General features: G+C 45.3%; 1 long non-coding RNA gene across 1 annotated transcript; it reads left to right on the top strand.

Moving 5' to 3' along the window:
- Positions 1-5,236: 5,236 nt before the first annotated feature.
- Positions 5,237-7,630, top strand: LOC112435110 (uncharacterized). Its single transcript, XR_013099611.1, has 2 exons — positions 5,237-5,902; positions 6,063-7,630. It is a non-coding gene; the product is annotated as an uncharacterized LOC112435110 (long non-coding RNA).
- Positions 7,631-19,744: the final 12,114 nt, after the last annotated feature.

Raw genomic sequence — 19,744 nt, forward strand, 5'->3', positions numbered from 1 at the left:
TCAGTGTCGTTGCTGTTTGGTGACCGCGGACAGGCAGGGGAGGGGTCCGGTCCACTGACTGCTTGCTCGCTCACATGACTCACAGGCGCGCGCTTGCAGTTCCTCTCTCTCCATCTCGGCAGTGTTCATGGAGAGGAACCAGGGAAACGTCGGAAACGCTGATAAACGACCGCGCTGTGGACTTTCTGTGACCCCGCATATGTTTTATAGTGTGGATAGTTTCCTTTGCCGGTGACGGCAGCAGTAATTAAAACCTGATGTCTGGATCCATCAGCGCGCACAGCCTCTGCTCTCCACACGGAAAAGTACTCAGGATGTTTTCCTCTCAGAACCCACGGGAGCTGGGAGGTACTGGATCCTGAGTTTAGAAGCGTCAGATTTTCTGCCGAACCGGGGATCATGTTCTCTGTCCGTGTTTTCGCTCCGTCCGGTCCTAGAAGTCCTCGTTCGCTGTGAATGCGCGGAAGGTTTTGGACCTGAGCAGAAATCTTACTGAAGCGCATCACATTAAAATCTGGAGCTTAATTTCAGGTAACATACACAAGAAAGGCACAGACGTGACATGAATTTAACCGTGTAGATCACAGCCAGCAGAGAAAGATCGGGTCGTAAATATGGAAAATCAAATTCACATATACACATGAGTCTCAAATAAAGGATTTTCATTATAATTGACCATAAAAATGACGCGTGTGACCTGATGTCCAAATGTGCTTGTTTACAATGTAACATTTGCTCGTGTTGGGCTCTTTGCTGTCTCGGCCCCTCTGCTCACTGAGATGATGCTCAGTGTTACTGACAACCTCAGCTGCCTCATTTAACCTGTTGTTAGTGAACTCTTCTCTTCCCGGAGAAGCAGTAAGCATGTGAAAGCTTCAGAATCAAACGTGAGGCGTCTGCTTGGGATCATTGATGTTGCCGATCAAAACACGAGTGTTTCTAAAGCCGGGCTGAGTCCCACACTTTGTTTCAGGCATTTAACCCCCGATGTCTGAACTCTAATACAGTGAAGCTCTCAGACTTTACTGCACACACACACACACACACACACACACACACACACACACACACACACACACACCGCCTGGTTTCAGATATGGGGCTAACTGTGGATCTTTAGTTTAAACGTGTTTGAATGATCGCTCCTGGACTTTACCCACTCAGATGTGTTTCAGGTAGATTTCTGCTCATGTCCACACACACCTGTCCTTCAAAGATGCTTTCTGTCACTTCCTTTAAAAGATGTTTAAAACCTTCCAGATGAACTAAAGCTGTGAACAGAACCCGAAGAAACGACTGCTGTGACTTTTGAGCTCATATCTCAGATTTGAACAGAGTTTCTCTTCAGAGCAGCGAGGTGAGCGGATCGATCCAAGTATCTATAGCACTAATACCAACGCTGGTATCAGATCAGTATTTTTTATTTTAACACTGCCACTTGATGTTCATTTGATTTTAAATGAAAAGTGATCACCAAGCCTGCGGTATGAAACACATCTGAAGCTTCCTAAAGGCCTGTTTTACTGTGTGAACTCACACTGTGTTACGAATTTTCAGATTCATGACGATCCAGCTCATAAATCATGACTCTGCCTTATAAAGGCAGCTGTAGGGAGAGCACTGAGCTACTGGGATCTGTCATACTGTGTGTCGCATCAAAGCCAGAATTTGCAGTATCACACAGCCTGCAGGTTCCAACAGAGGAAATGTGTGAAATGTGGACGGGCGATGTGAAAATTGGGACACTGACAGGATTTCTAACGATGTAAGTTTCTGATCGTTCATTGTTTTGTGCTCTGAGAGAAAGCTACTCTCATACTTTCTCTTTTAGTCCAGCAAACCTTCTGTTTTTTTCTTTCTTTCTCTTGTTCTTGTTCAAAGTACAGCTGACAGCTGTTTGGAGGTAAAGTCACAGACGTTAGTTCTTCACATTCTGCTGACACAGTAACTGAAGCTCTTCTCAAACAGGAACCGTGACGAGTATGTCTGTGGTTTTATACGTCCTCAGCTATAAACTGAGATCAGAACACTCAGAGAGACTCAGTAGTGGGATGAAATTCATTCACTGGGACGAACAAAGAAGACCCGATGAAGCAAGCGGTCCACCACAAAGATCCAAAGCATGGAGGAGGTTTTAAAAAAGGAACACATGCAGTAAATGTATTCCTACAGATAAAAGCTGGGGTGGTGTCATAATTTAAAGAAGAAAAACTCGTGCTTAAACTTCTCACCATATTGAAACACTGACGTCTGAGCCGCCTCCACCTGCTCTGATTTCAGGCCCGTCTCCCAGGAGGCCGGCACGTAGTGTCGCGCTGATCTGTTAAATATTCTTCATTTTAACATCCGAAAATGTGGATTTTTATCCAAACTGTTGGCCTTACTGAGCGGGCTCTGCTAATCATTAACAGTGGTGGTTAAACAGTGAGTAGTTTGGGAGCTGAGATCATTAAAGAAGTCGTGACTGAAGGTGTTAAATTTTGCCTTTACTTGAACTGCTCCTCTGACACGGACAATTTATTTTGCCAGGAACATTTGAATCTCAAGAACAAAATGTTCTTTTGCAAGTGTCCTGATGACAATTGGCAGAGCTCCATTAGGTTAGTGATTACATAAACTAACCAGTGAGATAAAGAATCTGGATGCTTTCTCATTCTGGGTCTGGTCTCGGTGGTCTCAGGCTTCACCTGTGGACAGTTTTCTGATTCCAGCCAGAAGGAGCTTTGAACTTTGAACGACCGTGTCAAAGATGATCATGAGCTTTAGTGACAGCTCGAAGAAATAAGTCTCAGAGCTGAAGAAGGTAACTTCCCACAGTTTTCTGACGGATGGAGATCAGCGTGGAGTGAGAGTAGCTTTGTAGATAAGAACACGGCAGTCTTTGCAGCCTTCAGGGTGTTAAGGTTTACGACGATCCAACATAATGAAGACACACATGCACACAAATAACACTGCCTCAGAAGAAAGGCAGGACCTGATTCTACAGTAAAAACCAGTCTCAGCTTCGGTTCGTTCATTACTTTCTGAATGTGAGATGTAAGATCGACGGGCTCATTGATGTAGGTGTGCTGAGATGTCATAGGTTAGTAGTTTTCAAATATTTTGTATCCAAGGTCAAAAGTTTAATTATATCTGCAGAAAACTGACTTTTGTCCTCTGAACAGTTGTAAATTCTGATCATCTCATCAGACGAAGCCGTGTTTGGTGCAACTTTAGCTGATTGTATTTTAACGAGTAATTTGAGTCTCACGATTGTCAGTCGTCGTCGTCCTTGCTATGAATCAGACCCTTTCATGTGTACTAACACAGCGCTTCTGTAGCACTTTTGCACAGTCCAGCTGATATAAAGCAAAGAGTGAAACAGTGTGGAAGTGCCTTAAACCTGCATTCGTTCTAACGGCCAGCAGGGGGCGACTCCTTTGGTTTGCAAAATCTACCATTTAAAACGGCTGTCAGCTCACTTTATCTTTGACGCCAGTAAACACGTCTCTGAGTCGTTTGAAGTCTTGCTGAATGCAATATTTAGTTCATTGTGTAAGTTTTGGTGATTATTAAAGATCAGGACGACCCAGGTATCCTCATTGGCTAATGACTTGTCAATCACAAGGAGCTGGTGGCTACACCCATCTTTGAATGGATTTAAAATGACCACCTGTGTCTAGAATTCTTAGCGGTCCTAGGACGGACCCCTGGGGTACGCCCAGCTGAACGTTCTTTCTTCTGCCTGATAAATCATTTTCATTCTGAAAACCCTGTAAACAACTGTTTGCTTTAATATTGTATGATGTACTGTGTTGAAAGCCTTGGACTGATCAATAAAAGGGCTGCACAACGTTTGTTGTTGTCTCTGACATCTATAAAAACTCGCAGACTGCTGCGGTCCTTCTGTTTCTCCCTGAATCCTGAGTGGAAATGAGTTAAAATGTCATTAAATTGATGGAAACTTCTGCAGTTCTTCATTAACGTGGTTAACGAAGAACTGCGTCAGCGGGTGTTTGATTTGTGCACCTCATTAATGCTGATGATTATAAACAAATAAACCACATAAACAAACAGACGGGGAAAAAGCTGTTTAGGTGTGGGCGAAGATCAGCACAGCAGCGGTTGAGCCATCGAGCTGGACTTTGCTCGTCGGTTTGAGCTGCGAAGGCGACTTCATCAATGTTTCATCACATGAAGCTGCAAAAGGCCAAAAGCAAGGGAGCGAGTGGTGTGTGAAAGCACAGCTGCACATCATCAGAGGCGATGAAAACACAGAGTGCAGCGCTGTGAGTTTAATGAGGTCGGCCTGTGGAGCTTTCTGTGTTTGGATTGAACGCAGAGGCGAGCAGGACGTGTCAGCGCGAGTTACGCTCAGTTTACTACATTCGTTTTTCCGCCTGGTGTCATGAAACGTTTGAAGGAAAGCACAGCGAGTTGTTTTAGGTCATTACATTACTGGTGATGTTACGTAACAGCCTCGCCTCACCTGTGACCTTCCTACGCATACTTCATCCCATAATAGCAAACAGCAGACAAACACTGATCTCTCTCTCGCAAAGAGGTCATCAGAGGTCACGCACCGCCCTGTGAGGCCTTAAATTTCAGCAGCAGTTATGGAAACGGCACATTAATCAGCATTTCTCCGGCAATCTGCCCCTCACTGAGTCAATTCAGATAAACTGCTCTCCATCCAGTCACTGATTTGACTGTAACCCTCAGACAAAGGTGGGTTTGTCCCATCATCAGCATTGACGAGGTGCAGACATCAAACACCCGCTGACGCCGTGAGCTGACAGCTGATGATAACGCAGCCAAGCGCTCGCTTCACAGGATGGATGCTAACACGGAAAACGTAAACAGGATGCCATCAAAGCAGAAAGGTGGAGGAACAGGTGGAGTCACTCTGAGGTGTCCGTGACTAAAGAGCTGAGAAGATTAGAGGACAAGAACAGAGAGACATGAGAAAAGCACTTTAATCGTGATTCACGATCTCACTTTTTCCAGATGACTGAACATTCGTCTCCACCTATTACCTCAAACAAAAGGCTCTTCATCTGTTGTTTGTGCGAAATGCAGGGAATCCAGACAGTTTTCACAGACCGTGATGCTCAGAAATGAGCTTTGGTGCATCCTGTTTCCACTGATCATCTGTCGGATGTTTCTAAATCTGGCTGATTGGACAGATTTAGGAAGCCACAGGCTTGTCTGTATAAGGTCCCATAGCTGCATGTTGGAGCACAAACCAAGCCATGAAGTCCAAGGAGCTGTCTGTAGTTCTCCGACACAGGATTGTATCGAGCACAGATTAACAGTGGTGGTTAAACAGTGAGTAGTTTGGGAGCTGAGATCATTAAAGAAGTCGTGACTGAAGGTGTTAAATTTTGCCTTTACTTGAACTCCTCCTCTGACACAGACAATTTATTTTGCCAGGAACATTTGAATCTCAAGAACAAAATGTTCTTTTGCAAGTGTCCTGATGACAATTGGCAGAGCTCCATTAGGTTAGTGATTACATAAACTAACCAGTGAGATAAAGAATCTGGATGCTTTCTCATTCTGGGTCTGGTCTCGGTGGTCTCAGGCTTCACCTGTGGACAGTTTTCTGATTCCAGCCAGAAGGAGCTTTGAACTGTGAACGACCGTGTCAAAGATGATCATGAGCTTTAGTGACAGCTCGAAGAAATAAGTCTCAGAGCTGAAGAAGGTAACTTGTTCTGCCTTTTATAACTTAAATCGGATATTATAGTTGTAAGCTGCCCTAGAGCTCCCTCTAGTGGCTGCTTTGGGTTCGGTTACTTTGGGAAAGGAAAAAATGAGAACGTGAAGAAGAAATAAAAGATGGCGGAAAGTGATACCGTAATGTTATCGTTCTAAGCTGATACGGACCTTAAAATGTTGTTGCCTTGGACAAGATATGTCTGTAAGTATGAGTGTCGATAAAATAACTATTATCTTTTGTTTTGTGTAAAAATGGTACGATAATTTGTACATTTGAACGTTTTATCTTGTTAGCTTGCAGTAAGAGTGTAACAAGCTAGTTTACAATGTTAGTTAGCTAATACAGTATTTTGTACTTTCAGTTTTACGATGGTCAAAGAGAAGGCAATGGTCAGAGGCCATTCTTCAATAAATCAGCGCAAAAAGGAAAATAAGTCTGGTTATTGGAGCATCGTTATCTCGCTGTCTAGCTGGTGAAACCAAGAGACTCAGGGCGAGGACAGCACATAACTTCTGTAGACCTCCGACTTAGGATTGTATCGAGCACAGAAAAGGTCCCAGTGAGCACAGCGGCCTCCGTCATCCAGAATGGGGATAAGAGATAAGGGCTTTAGTCAGGGAGGTGATGGCCACTCTGACCGAGCTCCAGCATCGCTCCTTAGAAAGAGGGGAACCTTCTTGAAGAACAATCATTTCTGCAGTACTCCACCAATCAGGCCTGTCTGGTAGGGTGGTCAGATGGAAGTCACTCCTCAGTAAAAAAACACATGACAGCCCACCTGGAGCTTACCAAGAGCCACCTGAAGGACTCTCGGAGCGCGAGAAACAAAATTCTGGTGTGACGAGACTGAGATTGAATGCCGAGCATCGTGTCTGAAGGAAACCAGGCAGAGCTCATCACGGCACCAACAGGGAAGCACGGTGGTGGCAGCATCATGCTGCGGGGATGTTTTTCTGCAGCAAGAACGAAGAGACTCGTCAGGGTCAAAGGAAAGATGAACACAGTAATCTGCAGAGATGTGCTTTCACCGTTCACCTGACTTTATCTGAGTAAACTAAAGAAACTCTTAAATACTCTGGAGACAATTTCCTGCATTATCAGGTGACGCATTTGCACAGGCGAGCAGCCTAAAGTAGCGTGATAACTGTCATGGCTGAGTAGCAGGTGTGTTTGTGGTAAGGACCCGAGGGTGATGAGGGAAGTGGAAACACCTGGAAACACAGCTGACACAAATGCACCTGAACGCCGCAGGGGAAGTACAACTAAACACACTGAACATGGACACACAAGACTTTCAAAATAAAACAGGAAATATAGTGGAACGTAGACATGCTGTCCCTTCCGGGCGATCGTGGCTCAAGAGTTGGCAGTTCGTCTTGTAATTGGAAGGTTGCCGGTTCGAGCCCCAGCTTGGACAGTTTCGGTCGTTGTGTCCTTGGGCAAGACACTTCACCCGTTGCCTACTGGTGGTGGTCAGAGGGCCCGGTGGCGCCAGTGTCCGGCAGCCTCGCCTCTGTCAGTGCGCCCCAGGGTGGCTGTGGCTACAACGTAGCTGCCATCACCAGTGTGTGAATGTGTGGATGACTGGGTGTGTAAAGCTCTGTACAGATACAGACCATTTACCATTTACATGACGACACATGACAGACTGCACAGGGAAAGACTCGTAAATCAGGAGACAAAGAAGAAACAGAAACTAGACTAAAGCTCAACTAAACTCTTCAGCCTTAAATGAGTAAGCTTCAGTACTTTCCACGTTACCCTGTGACTGCTGCTGCTCGCTTGTCTCTGTCATAATCCTACAGACTTTCTAAACAACTTGTTTGTTCTTGATGTAAATCCTCATAAATGATGGATTGGTATTTCTAAATAAAGTATAAAAATGTCGTAAAATCTCGGTGTCGGTAATAAAGTGCAGATGATGAAACAGATATTTGAATGTTTGTTTTATGGTTGAGACGTGCAGCGCTAGGATGTCAGCTGATTGGCTTACTGTGCTGTTACATAATGATGGTGATGACGTTTGTGCAGCGAGCTCCAGGACGTTACTGTTTCTATGTTTCTACGTGAGCTCCGCCCACCCCGGCCAAAGTGGTTCGCTATCTTCACCCCAACACATGTCACATTTCCCTCGAGCCGTTGGGCAAACTGAACCCCGCCCCCTCTCGGTGACCTCGGCGATCCAAACCCTCCACGGGGCGTCTCAATGCCTTTTTATATTCACAACACGGCGCGAGGAGAAGCTCTTTCATCAGAGTGATTCACAAACACCAGCGCTTCGTTAACACCGCGCTGATGCATGAAGCTCGCGCTCTCATCCATCTCCATCTGCTGAGCTTCAGCTCATCCCTCACTGCAAAGTGCTTTCAGCTGCTGGAGCCTAATCACTTCTAAAGCACCAAATGATTATTACAACACCATGTTTCATTTCTTTGTAGCCCAGAGCAACGTCTCAGCCTTCACCAGTCATTGATGCTGCACGTCAGGTTGATGTGGTGGCTTTCCAGCTAAAGCACTTCAAGACAGACATAAGAAGTTTTTTGAAGGAAAATGATGAAGGCGTGGGTGAAGAGGAGGCGGAAAAGGACTTCACAAAGTCAGGATGCTGAATCAGAGACTGTGAGAGCTTCTAGCATGTTCATCGTGACAGATTCACTCCCGCTCGCCACTTTCTCGTCAAACTGAAAAATAAACTCATTGTTTTAACGATGTTATAAAAACAGGGGGAAATATCCACAAATCTGTCGCGCTGCGGCAGAAAACCACGCTTAAACAGCAGCACGCCGATTGGCTCTCCCTCTCATTGATGTGTATGTTGAGTAATATCCTCACTTACATTTTGTTGTGCTTCCCAGAGACACGTCTGTCAGTCGGCCATAAAGAAGATGTTTAGAGGCTCGTGCACTTTGTTATGTTCATATTTTACTGCACAGACGGGTTTGTGTGAGCAGAGGAGGATTATTAAAAGACTCAAAGAAAATAACAAGCGAATGATGAAGGAGGTGATGCTGCAAAGGCAGGTGGGAGCAGCTCTGTATCCAGCAGCGACGCAGCACAACACCTGTCTGCAGGTGTTAGCCTGCAGCTAACAGCCAACAGTGACCCACGATGACTGTGTGACGGGCGTCTGTGTGGCGACAGGATGTAGATGCAAACACAAGTAACTCAACACGGAAACGAAATTACAAACAGGAACGGGAAAAGCAAATACTGGAAAACATGGAAGAAGAGAACATTTAAACTTCCATCCATTCGCTTCCGCTTCTCAGGGTCACGGGGGGCGCTGGAGCCTATCCCAGCTGTCACAGGGCGAGAGGCGGGGTATGTCCTGGACAGGTCGCCAGTCTGTCGCAGGGCCAACACACAGGGACAAACAACCATTTGCACTCACATTCACACCTAGTGACAATTTGGATTATCCAATTAACCTATCCCCACAAGCTGCATGTCTTTGGACGGTGGGAGGAAGCCGGAGTACCCGGAGAGAACCCACGCAAACACGGGGAGAACATGCAAACTCCACACAGAAAGACCCCGGCCTGATGGTGGAATTGAACTCAGGACCTTCTTGCTGTGCGGCAACAGTGCTAACCACCGCGCCACCGTGCTGTTCATTTAAACTTTATTAGCTTAAATGAACAGAAAACTGAGGTGATTGTGTTTGGTCCCTGTGACCACTGCAACTTTGGCCCTTTAGAAATGTATTTTCTTTAAAAAGCCTTTGTGAGGAACATAGGAGTGATCTCTGGCTCTAATCTAACGTTTGATAAACAGATTAACGCTGTAATCAAGTCCAGTTTCTTTCATCTTTGGCTACTTGCAAAGTGAAACCATGTTTCAGAGACTCTGAGAGAGCTGTTCATGCCTCGACTGCTGTCTTTACTCTGATAAGATAAGATAAGATAAGATAAGATAAGATAAGATAAGATAGAACTTTATTAATCCCTCGGGTGGGTTCCTCTGGGAAATTCGATTTCCAAAAAAGCACAGCAACGACCGAAGTTACAGAGTTATACACACACACACACACACACACACACACACACACACACACACACACACATATATATATATAAATACAGAAACAAATATAAATAAAATATACAAAGGGGATAAATAGAATAAATAGGAATAAAATAAAAATACAAGTGAATTGCACATTTCAAGTATTGAGTCTATTGCACTGTTGACTATTTACAAAAGTATTGTACAGTGAGGTGCAGAGGCACTACAGCTTAGTTGTTCCCCCCTCCTTTGTCCTCCTGTTTCCCCTCCCTCTCCCCTCCAGGGAGGAGTTAAACAGTCTGATGGCGTGTGGGACAAAGGAGTTTTTAAGTCTGTTAGTTCTTGTCTTTGGGAGAAGCAACCTGTCACTGAACAGACTCTTCTGGTTGTTTATGGCCGTGTGCAGAGGATGCCCAGCATTGTCCATAATGTCCATCAGTTTCTTTAATGTCCTTTTCTCTGCCACTGTCACCAGAGTGTCCAGCTTCATGCCGACCACAGAGCTAGCCCTCCTGATCAGTTTCTCCAGCCTGGATGAGTCCTTCTTTGCTGTGCTGCTCCCCCAGCACACCACAGCATAGAAAAGGACTCCAGCAACCACTGACTGGTAAAACATCCTCAGGAGCTTCCTGCAGATGTTAAAAGACCTCAGCCTCCTGAGGAAGTACAGTCGGCTTTGGGCTTTTTTATACAGGTGCTCTGTGTTGCATGACCAGTCCAGTTTATTGTCCACCCACAGCCCGAGGTACTTGTACTTGTTGACCACCTCCACCTCCTCCCCCTCTATCTGAACCGGCAGTGGACCTTCTCTGGACCTCCCGAAGTCCACAACCAGTTCCTTAGTCTTTGAGGTGTTGAGTTGCAGGTGGTTTGTGTGACTCCATGCGACAAAGTTCCTCACCAGACTTCTGTACTCCTCTTCCTGATCATCCCAGATACACCCCATGATGGCCGTGTCATCTGCAAACTTCTGAATGTGGCATAATTCAGAGTTGTAGCAGAAGTCAGAGGTGTACAGGGTGAAGAGAAGAGGGGACAGCACAGTTCCCTGTGGTGCTCCTGTGCTGCTGACCACAGTGTCAGACGTGATGTCCTTCAGCCTGACGTACTGTGGTCTGTCGGTGAGGTAGTCGGAGATCCAAGCCACCAGGCAGGGGTCCACCTCCATCCTGTTCAGTTTTTCCTGAAGCATACAGGGCCGGATGGTATTAAAGGCACTGGAAAAGTCAAGAAACAGGATCCTGACCGTGCCTTTTCCCCCATCCAGGTGTGAGTGGGCTCTGTGTAGGAGGTACAGGATGGCATCCTCCACTCCGACACCCGCCTTGTATGCAAACTGTAGTGGGTCCTGGGCATGTTGTACCTGTGGTCGGAGGAGGTTGAGGAAGAGCCGCTCTAGAGTCTTCATAAGATGTGACGTCAGTGCCACCGGTCGGAAGTCATTCAGCTCATTGGGCCGGTTCTTTTTGGGGACCGGGACGATGCAGGATGTCTTCCATAGGGCGGGCACTCTCCCCAGTCGCAGACTGAGGTTGAAGACTCGTTGTAGCGGCTCCCCAAGTTCAGCAGCACACGCCTTTAGCATCCTAGGACACACCTTGTCTGGGCCTGCTGCCTTTCTGGGGCGAAGCTTCCTCAGTTGTCTCCTGACCTGATCCACTGTGACACTGGGAGATGTTTGGGAGGAGGGGAGGGGGGGAGATGTCTTGCTGCTGAGAGAGGGATTGGAGGAGGGGGGTGTCATGGTGTCAGGAAGGGGGGGAAGCGAGGGAGGCAGGAGAGTGGGGATTGGACTCTGTAGTGAAGGTGAGGGTGGGGGTGGGGGGGTTGTGGGCTGGTCAAACCTGTTGAAGAAGTTGTTGAGTTCGTTTGCCTTCTCCACAGTCCCCCCCACTGTGCTTTTCTTGGTGTTGTGGCCTGTGATGGTTTTCACACCATTCCAGACCTCCCTCATATTGTTCCTCTCCAACTTCTGCTCCACCTTCCTCCTGTAGGTGTCCTTTGCTTCCCTCAGGCAGCGTTTCACCTCCCGCTGTGCTGCTTTCATCTCCTCCTTCACTTTGCTCCTGAAAGCCTTCTTCTTCATGTTGAGGACAGCTGGTGTCAGCCTGCCATCAGTTAGCCATCTGCAGCTGGTCCAAAATGCTGCAGCACAGTTACTAACTGGTACACGCAAGCAAGAACATATATCTCCCACACTGGCATCATTACACTGGCTGCCAGTTAGTTTTCCATTTGATTTTAAGATTTAATTATTTGTTTTTAAGGCGTTGCACGGGTTAGCACCCTCATACCTTTCTGATGTTTTGAATTGGTACACTCCTGCAAGATCGCTCAGGTCTGCAGGTCAAAGCTGTCCTGAGGTCCAGATTAAAGCACAGAGACCAGGTCTTTGCTGGGACTGATCCTAAACTGTGGAACAAACTGCTCCTTCACATCAGACACTTTCAAAACCCGTCTGAAAACCTGCTTTTACTCCTTGGGTTTAAAACAAAATGAGTTTGTACGACTTTTATTTGTCTTACTTCTCACTGACATCTTCTCATTTTATTCTCCTTTTCCTACTTTGATCAACAGAGAATAATTCATCATAATCCAGACCCGTGACATCACCTCTCACATCACGAGACAGCGCATTAATATTTTGTTTTTCTGATCGCTGATATGTATTGATAAAGTATTATAAAATAAATGGATGAATAACTTAATAATCACATGAAAAATGAGAGATCTGGAGGTAATTTGATTGACACATGCAGATTATATTATGTTTACAAGACAGGAGGGAGGAGAGGTGGAGCAGAGAGGAGCATTTCACAGAAGGACAGTTTCCATCCATCGATCGTCTTCAGCCCGGGCAGGTGGCCAGTCCCACAGGAGCTGAAGCTCTGAGAGCAGAAAAGGTCAAACACGCAACCGAATATTGGAAACATGCAGTCTCACATATGACTAATGCAAAAACACGAAGGTCTGAATTTTCCTCAGATTGATCATTCTGGTCAAAAACAGCCGAAAGACGCCTGATTTCACATGCAAACGATGAAAACATCAGCTCAGCGGCTGATCCATAAATCAGTGGGAGAAGATTTATTATTATGCATCGTACTGCTTTCAGGCCGGAGAGCAAACTGTGCACGACACTGTGAGAGTCCAGCGCTGATGTAAAGCCCGGCGCAGACGCCGCACGCCTAATGTTCCTGCTTCAGCACCGGCGTTTTAATGCCCTCAGAGCGCATTAACGCCCCTCAGCTTCATCAGCACGTCAGCAGCGTTGAATCCTGCTGCTGAGGCCGCCAAAGCTGCTGCAGGCCGATGATGGATGAACAGTCTGAGGTCAGGAACGCATCACGGCGCCGGCACGCTGAGACCAATCAGAATCACCGAGCCGGAGAGTCTTCCTTCAGCCGCGTCATCAGCCTCCTGCGTCTGTAGTGAAACACTCTGTGTGTCGTTCTCATAAACCACATGGGCGCTGTTATTTGCATTTACCATGTCAGACCTTTTGATAAACAAAATTCTAATGAAAGTGAGAACATGTATACTGTTACATCTTTCAGAAAATGTTTTGAAATTGTGGTGCACAGTTCAGAATAAATGTTTTTCAACAACCATTGCGTCTTTTTAGTAAATGTTTATTTCCAAAAGAAATTTCTAGAAGTTCAGAACAGTAAAATTCCCGCTTTTTAGAATGAATTAGAAGATAACTCTTACGTAGTTAAACTAAAATACTCTTTGAGAGTTAATATATAAACTCTTAACACCAAGTGTTAAATTATCAACTCCAGACAGATTTGGTGTTTAACACTAAATCAGAGTTAACGTACCAACTCTCCAAAAAGAGTTAAATTAACACTCTCTGGTGTGGACCCATATAGACACTTTAATAGTGTTGAAGTCAAATCTGACAGTGTTAATTTGGACATGCTGAATTTGCTGTGTAGAAGTGAAAAAACATTTTCGTTAACGGAAATAAAAATAAAAACAAAAAAAGGAAAACTAACTAAAACTGTAATGAGTGTTCACAAAACTAAAATTAACTGAATTTATAGCAAAAATGTGTTTAGTTTTCATTGATGTGTGCGTGTCCTACAATAGTCGAGGGTGAAAATGAAGTTTAGTTTCCAGATTTTTTCTTGCTGTGTCTCATTATGCCAGCAGGTGGCAGCACGTTAGTCGAGTCGTCTGTGTTGCTGCTCCGCCCACGCGCAGAATCATGTCAGGAAAAGTCAGGAGAAAGCGCCAGAGTCCAATTTGGGATTACTTTGAATATGACTGTGTTTTGGATAAAGCAAGTGTCTTGTAGTGGAAAGAGACAAATTATGAGGGACATTTCTAAAGGGAAAAAAATCCCACAAACCTTAAAGTGCACTTGAAAAGCTCACACAAGAAGGCTAACCTAGCTTACCTTGAGAAGGGAGCACACTCAACCCTCATCCCAGAAACAGAAGCTAACCCAGGCAAGGCAGCGTGATGCATCCCGAGACAACAGGACGGGGACATCTACATAACTGTGTGAGTCAATTGCCTTCAAAAAGTTTATCAATTCACTTGAACCAAAATTACGAACACCCGGTGCTGCAAGACTTATAGTCTCATTGGGGCGTAGATATACATTTTATAGTTGCCTGGTATCAATGGTTGTTCATCTGCCCTAATTTATTTATTTATTTATTTATTTATTCATTTATTTATTTATTTATTTATTTAAAGAACCCATAGGTGGGAATGTGAGTTGTCTGTCTCTGCGTGTTAGCCCTGCGACAGACAGGCGACCTGTGCAGGGTATGGTAGCTGGAATAGCAACATACCCAAGGATGAGCAGAAGAGCATGACTGATGTGATGAAACTGGGATTTTGTTGGACTTAATTTTTGCAAACACGACTAAAACTATAACTGAAACTAATCAAAACTAAACTGAAACTAAGGATTCAAAAAAAAAAATAAAAACTAAACTAGCAAACAATTGGTAAAAACTAATTAAAACTGATATAAAATTGAAAATCTGAAGTCAAAACGAAATAAAAATAAAAACTAATGAAAATTGCAAAACTATTAAAACCCTGGTTGTTGCCTTCCGGCCGCCGTTGTAGAGTACCTCCAAGGAAGACTAAAAGACTCCAGGTTTCTTTTATCCCCACTGCATCCTGTCACCTTAATGGCAAACAAGTGTCCTGTGACTTTCTATCACTATTATTGTCATTATTATTTAATATTATTGTTCTGTTTACTTTTATCCTGCTGCTAAACTAATTTCCCCTTGTTGGACAATAAAGAATTTGAATTGAATTAAATTAAATTGAATTGGGAGGTGAGGGAGGTGAGGGAGGGGCGCTTTATCAGGAGGATTTGCTGCTTCTGGAGCCACAGAGCAGAAGATGCGATCCCCCGACTTACCTGACAGACACTTTTCAGCGCACTGACGCCGCCTGTGCCTCGTGCAAACATGCTGACAGTAACACACACAGTGAGGTTTTTGTGCAGATATTTGGGTCATATTTGGAAATAGCTGCGTCACGCTGACGTCACTGGATGGAGGCTCCGTATTGCGTTCTTCTTTGCATGTAATCTTGCAGATGAACGTAATGTGCGAGTTGTCTGTTGTTACACCATGTTCGGACTGTTCTGTGACCACGGCAGATACAGAGCTGAGAATATTCATGAAGACAAGCTGGTGAAAGCCTGCAGACTGCTGCTGTGTGACCTCGCTGCAGAGTTAAAGGTTGTGTGAATTTATTTCACATTCTTACTTTGAATGATTTCTTTGACGTTTTCTCTTTCCAGGGTGGAATGATTGTACAGTATACATCTTTAATGAAAAACAAGAAGTGTGTATAAGAAATTGAATTTATTTCTCTGCTGTCAAACGCAAACTGTCATGGCTAGTGAGGTGAGCCGTGTGGAGGAAATGAAGGAGGATCCAAATGCAGGCAGTCGTGAAGGTGTAAAGGTGGTTTATTGAACATGAAAGTAAATACAAACGGCAAATGGAGCTAGAACTAAACTATACTGGGATCAACTAAACTACAGAGCACAAACCTTAACGAGAACGACCAGAAGAGACTAACGGCGGACAGCAGGGAGAACACACGGGTGAGACATGGTAGAAACACAGATGAGGCAGGGTGGAATACACAGACGGCCCAGCAACTACAATGACGGAGGACATGACTTAAATACACCCAGAGAAACACGGGGGAATTACACACAGGTGGTGGACACAGCTGGGAATGATCAATGTAAAACTGAACACACTCACATGAGACCCAGACCTTCACAATAAAACAGGAAATGAGAACACCACACCAAGACACAGACCTGACACTGAGAGACAGACAGAATGACACATGGAACCTGAACTAAACCAAACGTGAGATACAACCGAGAACAAATCCTTAAACATGAAACTCAAATAATAAACATCATAATCATCATCATAAACACAACAAGAGAACAAGAAAACAATCCCTGATGCAAACTAAAACCAAAACATAATAACCTCAAACATGGAATAACAAAAACATGAAACTCCTCCAACGGACCCAGACCCGTGACACAAACAGGCTCAAATATTCACAAACACTCACTTTCATCTTTAATAAATGGAGCTGAAGGTTCTACGGTGTCGGTTAACTTCTCGTAGGTGATCGTGGTTGACACTTTAAATTAAAAGCATTTGTTTGACAGCACTCGTCGGAAGGACTCGGATCTTCTCTGAGGTTCTTGGAGTCGTTCTAAGAAGATGAACTGCGCATTTCCACAAGTTGTGAAGGTCTGTGAATCATTTCTGAACAAGTTATTCAGATGTGCCACTTTATGAAAGGAAGAAGACCCAAACTGTCACACCGTCACAGTGGCGCTTCCACAGTGAAGCCAGTCTCACATCTCCATGGACTGACTAAGAAAGAAGCTCCTGCTCCAAAATCAACGAGCTCACGTGGACGAGCCAAAAGTTTGATGGTCAGACGAGACAAAGATGGAGCTGATTGGAGGAGCAAAGGTGAGGCTTTCAACCCTGAGAACACTGCAGCTGTGACGCATGGCGGTGGCAGCATCACGCTCTGGGCCGTGGTTCTGGAGTGATGAAGGAGGACGGACTCCAAAATCTGCAATTACACCTCAGATCAGCAGCTGGACACAGGCGGGTGTTCCAGCAGGACAATGACCCCAAACACACATCAGAGCTGGTTTTGGATAAAGCAGCTTAGCATTAAGCTTCTGGAAGGTCTTTTCAAAAGTTTATGGACTACACTTAAAGTCGGGTCGGTACCAGGAAACCAACTCATCTAAATGAATCCTGAAAAAGAAATCATTAAAAAAAATGACATTCATGCCCACGATGAGTGACCACAGCTGTGTGCACCATGTGCTGCTGCAGTGTGACAGCTGTGCAGCTGGTGAACATCAGCAAAAATAAATGGAACTCAGTCCGAGACCAAAATAACTGAAAGTGCTGGGAAACACAGTTTTGTTCATGCATCACTCGATGCCTGACTAGTATCACCTTTCGTGCGAGCTATGCTTAGGCTAGCCCCTCACCCAGGACTGATTTGGCTTTGTAGATCCAACCAGGGGCAAACGGCCCCAACAGCAAAGCTCCTGGGAAGACTCGGGCACAAACACCTGGAGCAGGTGGATGGAAGACGGACATCTGGGCAGATCTGCTGGGAAAAGTCCGTCTAATTAACTACAGTAATTTACTTAAGGACCACAAGCAAGAGAAGCCATACTGTCCCTCACCTCCATAAATAAAACTGAATTTAATCCATTCACACAATTGAAACATGTTCTCACAGCGTTGGCTTTTCAGCTCGACTCAACTGTGATTTTAAAATCCACTCGATTCTACAAACCTGCGCCCTCCGGTGACTGCAGCATGAGCCGAGCTTCGTCACACGATAGGGAGGAATGCAGCGCAGAGAGCGGCCGAGCGCCTGTGTGGGTGAACTGTCTGATAATCAGTATTAATGAGGGCAGAGACAGCAGGCCGGTGAGGCCTCGACGTGACCGTTAGTGCTGAAAGTTATTCAGCCCCGCTGCAGACAGTTTGTGGGTCAGAGTGAATAACAGCAGGCGTGCAGTACGATGCAGATCCAGCACTTCTGGAGACAGAAGAGTGGAAAGGAAAGTCGAGCGCCGTCATCCAAACATCCGTCACAAACCGGCTCCAAAGGACTCTGACAGAGCAATGCTTTCAAACCTGTGTCCTCCTCCAGCGATTATATAAGAAATGTCACTGTGAATTACTAGAGGACGGTTACGCAGGTTTGTCTCGACTGCAGCCAAACCTGCCTGATGGGTTTTCCATACATAAAACTCTGCTAACAGGAAATGACAGGACGGTTTAGTGTGGAATATTCTCCTGAGGAAGATGATTGAAGCAGTGTTTGTGGTGCAGATGTGGCGCTCGTGGAGAAAGGAAGGATCCTTGCAAAGAGCACCGAGTCTGGGACTGTGTCACAGCTGAATTAGCCTTTGATTACCGAGCACCAACCTCCAGGGTGCAGAAGTAAAGCAGCAAAAGCTGCACTTCCTCTAGTGTTTGAGTTTCACTGCTTTTTTCACAGAAATCTTTCTTTGTCAGGATTTAAATCCCGAAGGACTTCCTGTTCACAAACACACTGATGTGGGAAAAACAAGCAACAATGTGCCGAAACCTGCCGTCTGTCTGAGGTCACCGTACGACAAAACAGTTTAAATACTGTTGGGTTTATGTTCGAATACTTTATCACGTCTTTATCTTTATGCCGTGTTCTTCTTATTACCATCTCGCTCAGTCCCTCACTCAGCACCTGACGTCCAATCAGCCTGCAGCCAGTCGTACCTGCCCCGGCTTCTGCTCCACTTTGACCAAATAACCAATTAAAGGATCTGTTTGTCTGATTGTAACCCACTTCCTGCAGCCCTCGACCTCCTTAACACCGATCCTCAGTAATCTGCCTCGCTCATCCGTCTGCATCAGCCTGCTGGCATCTGGCAGCCAGACGACTCAGCTCAGCTACACCCTGCTCTCTGATCCAAATCGGTTTCTTCTGCCTGGCTCTGATATTCTCTGATTTCTCCCTCTGAGTTTCTTGTCTTTTTTGGCTCGTTGTGCCTGTAAAAGAACTTTATAGTGTCAAAAATATGAGTCAAGACCAATAAGCAGTTATAACATCAGGCAAGTTCACTTTGTGTGCTGGAGTTACAGAAATACTCAAACAGGCAGCCCGAGTAACACCGGCCGCTACAAACACACCTCGGTGACCCCTGCACAGGCGTCCTCTCTGTCAGCTGTTTCCAGGACCTCACATTCTCACATTCAGAGCCAACTTCACGTCCCTGTTAGAGATGTTCCTCTGACTATTAAACTCTGGCTGAATCGATGCTGATTAACTGATAAAGTCTTTACAACAAAACAAAATCAGGGGCAGTCCAGGATAGAGACATGGAATGGAATAACTTCCTCTGAGCGGAATAATCTCCCAGCTTGACTCCATTTAGTTTTTCTTTTTAAAAATAAATACACGAAAAGATGAAAAGGTTTTCTGTTTCGTGCCTCATCATCCTCTTCATTTGATACTGACATGAGAAATGATCACAGCTGATGTTTATCTTCTCTCTTTGATGTAGGCCTATTAAACGTCTCGATATCTGCTCATCAGTACTTCTCCTGACAGCCTGTTTGCAGCTTCTTGACTTTTCTGCACAAGTGTCACCTGATCACTCACTTTTACATAATCCAGCAGCAGCCGTGCTGCTCTGGTTCAGGTCTGGAGCTCTTCCTGAGTTATTCTCAGACTGAAATTTGGGGTTTGGTGCCATCTCTGCGTCGGCCAGCCTCTCCGGACAGGTGGAGGCTGCTGACATCAGTGGGTTTTTTTGTTTCATTTATATTTATTGTTAGAGTGGATACAGTGACGGGTGAAGTGAATGCACTGGTTATCTCTGCATCGTGGCTCCTGTTTGCAGGTGTCAGGGAGCAAGAACCTCAAAGCTGATGTTAGAAGGCGGCGTCCAGATTCCCGGGTCTCAGTCCAATCGTGCATGTGTGAGACGTG

The sequence above is a fragment of the Maylandia zebra genome, linkage group LG7, assembly GCF_041146795.1.
Source record: "Maylandia zebra isolate NMK-2024a linkage group LG7, Mzebra_GT3a, whole genome shotgun sequence".
NCBI lineage: Eukaryota > Metazoa > Chordata > Actinopteri > Cichliformes > Cichlidae > Maylandia > Maylandia zebra.